The following is a 2,518-nucleotide window of genomic DNA, read 5'->3' as shown; positions in this document are numbered from 1 at the left end:
TAAAAAAAAAAAAAAAAAAAAAAATCCTATATGTGTAATAAGAGCATGCATTTAGAGTACTTGGGTACCTGGCCTCTGAAGGGGAACTTAAAACTGCTCTTTTGGCACCTCAGAACATGGTCTAACCCAACCGGCAGCCTGAGTAAGAAGCTGTCCTTTTTAGCTGATACAAAATTATGCTCTTCTGTACGTTATTAGCATCTTACCGGCACTGCAAGGAGGTGCCTCAAACCACTAGGCACCTATGGTCTGGAGTCCTTTTTTTGAGGTAGGTGCCTAATTTTTCTTTCAAGGGATACCAGTGATGCCCAATTCTTATACAGAAGCATGGATCCTAAACATATAGTTTATTATTATATATTGATACATTACTATATATATTAAATAGACTTTGGATTAAATCAGGCCAAGAGCAGAGATTAGAAACCAGGACCCTCCCCTTACTGAACAAGTGTATATATAAACTTCTGTATATACTCTTGATCAGTAGGGGGAGGATCCTGGTTTCTAGTCTCTGCTCTTAGACATTGGATTAAACCACAACTTTTAATACAGAATGTATAAATAGCCCTGGTAGCAGGGAATAGAAAAGAGGACTGACATCCCTTCCCCCTCCCCCCCAACCTCTCAAAATATGTCTTAACTACTGAGTCATGGTGCTTCTCCAGCTCTCTTGCTTGGGGAATGTTTCATTTTTTTTGCTGGACAGTTTTGACAGGAGTGGAGAGCTCTCCTGACTTATAATCTTTAGCTTTGTTGGTTAGGACATTGTCTGTACTGTTCTGGCAGATGTGAGGTTTGGTCCCCTCAGTCTGCGGAGGATAAGCTCATGCTTCCCCCTTCCTCATATGGTTATCACTAGACTATTATACAACATTTTCCAGTCTAGGCGCATCTTAAAAGTAGTGACCAATGCGTCCTTTGAAAGTTGACCATCCTGTGGCTTGCACGGTCAGCCCATACCCAAGGAATCGAGTCAAGACATAACTGGAAGACTGCCTAGTGTCCAGATCTGAATGGGGCTTGTGTACAAGAAGGGCCAAGTTGCTCAGGCTGGGACAGTTCTGGGTATGCCCAGAAAGAGAATTTGTGCCATGTGGGGAGCTTGGAAGTTACCTCCACGGTTTAGATTGGTATGAGGGAGATTTTTGGATTTAAGTGGCTCACTTCTATATAAGTCTGTCTCCTGCTGGATCTGTCCCAGAATGACTTTCTACTTGGCATATTACAAGAGCTAGTTCTGAAGCACCACAAACAGAATGACCCTCTTATTTATGTTACATGCATTATGATTTTGAGCTTTGCTATATAATTTCTCCCTTTCAAAATAGTGGGGAAAACAAAATATAAGAACCCTTCAGCTCTATTATAATCCCTGCCTTGTATTTCAGTGGAAGAAATGAAATGCCACAATCCAATGCAGTTCTGTTCAGTGTTAATGGATTGTATTTATTGTCCTGAAAATTTGATTATCTTCTACATTTTGTTTTTAATTTCCACATGGGAGGCTTATTTGACAGCATAGAGAACAGAAGGGCCTCTGGTGATGGATGCACCTTAGTCGGTGCAGAAATTTTCTTGTGTCTCTGGCGTGATGCAGTTGCAGTGGCTGCTTTGGGAAAGTCATGCTGTCAACAGAGGAAGAATTAAGGATTCTATTTTAAAGGAGCAAACTGTGAGAAAATAAGAGAAATTGTAAATGCAGCCAACTGAAGATGGAGGAAAATTGCACCTTATACTTAAAAATATTCCAAAAACTGGCAGGAATTTGTAACCTAAGTAAAGGAGACCAACTTCTAGCATGAGGCTCTAGTTACCTAAACTCCTGAAACAAGATAATCGGTGTAAACTGAGCTCAATCCCAAGGGGGGACTAATCAGTAAAGAAAGCTAGGTCCTGGAGGTCAGAAAGTGTAAGGAGAAAGTGAGAATTGTCAAAATTTGAGCTGAGGTAGACTTTGCTCAGGGAATTAAAATATAAAAGTTTCTTTAGTCATATACTAATCAAAGAAAAGGAAAAAAAAAAAGAGCTGCTGTGTAATGGGGGTAGGGTAGAGATTAAAAGCATTCACAACATAGCCCAGAAAATAAATGAATATTTTTGCATCAGTTTGCAATAACAAGGATATTGAATTGCAAGTAAAGGCAAGATGACTAATGGGAATGAGGATAAGGGAATTTATCATATCCAAGCCAGAAGCAAAACTCAAAGATATTAATGTGTTCAAGTCAGAGTGATGGGAAGATCTTTATCCCAGAATTTGGGAAGAACTAACACATGAAACTGCAGAATTGTGAATACATCTATCAAGCTGAGGCCAGTCTTCAGAATAGCAAGTGTAATAATGCCTATATTTAAAAAAGGGGAGAAAAATGATCCAGGCAATTACAGACCCATTAATCTGACATCAATAGTATGCAAGACTCTAGAATCAGCATTGAAGGGAAGGAGAGTTAAAGACAGAGTAAAAAATGGGATAAAATGCAAGTGTGGATTTGCCAAATGTTCAATAGCATCA

General features: G+C 39.4%; 1 long non-coding RNA gene across 1 annotated transcript in view; it reads left to right on the top strand.

Annotated features, from left to right (window-relative positions):
- The window catches only part of LOC109305436, a 3,411-nt gene extending 1,383 nt beyond the window's left edge, over positions 1–2,028 (top strand). Inside the window, exon 2 of the long non-coding RNA XR_002099627.1 lies at positions 569–2,028. This is a non-coding gene — a long non-coding RNA (uncharacterized LOC109305436). The remainder of the gene's footprint in view (positions 1–568) is intronic.
- The last annotated feature ends 490 nt before the right edge of the window (positions 2,029–2,518 follow it).

This window comes from Gavialis gangeticus, unplaced genomic scaffold (genome assembly GCF_001723915.1).
Source record: "Gavialis gangeticus isolate Ggan-Ray unplaced genomic scaffold, GavGan_comp1, whole genome shotgun sequence".
Lineage (NCBI taxonomy): Eukaryota > Metazoa > Chordata > Crocodylia > Gavialidae > Gavialis > Gavialis gangeticus.
The sequence above is the reverse complement of the archived record's forward strand: the minus strand, read 5'-3'. Positions and strand labels throughout refer to the sequence as shown.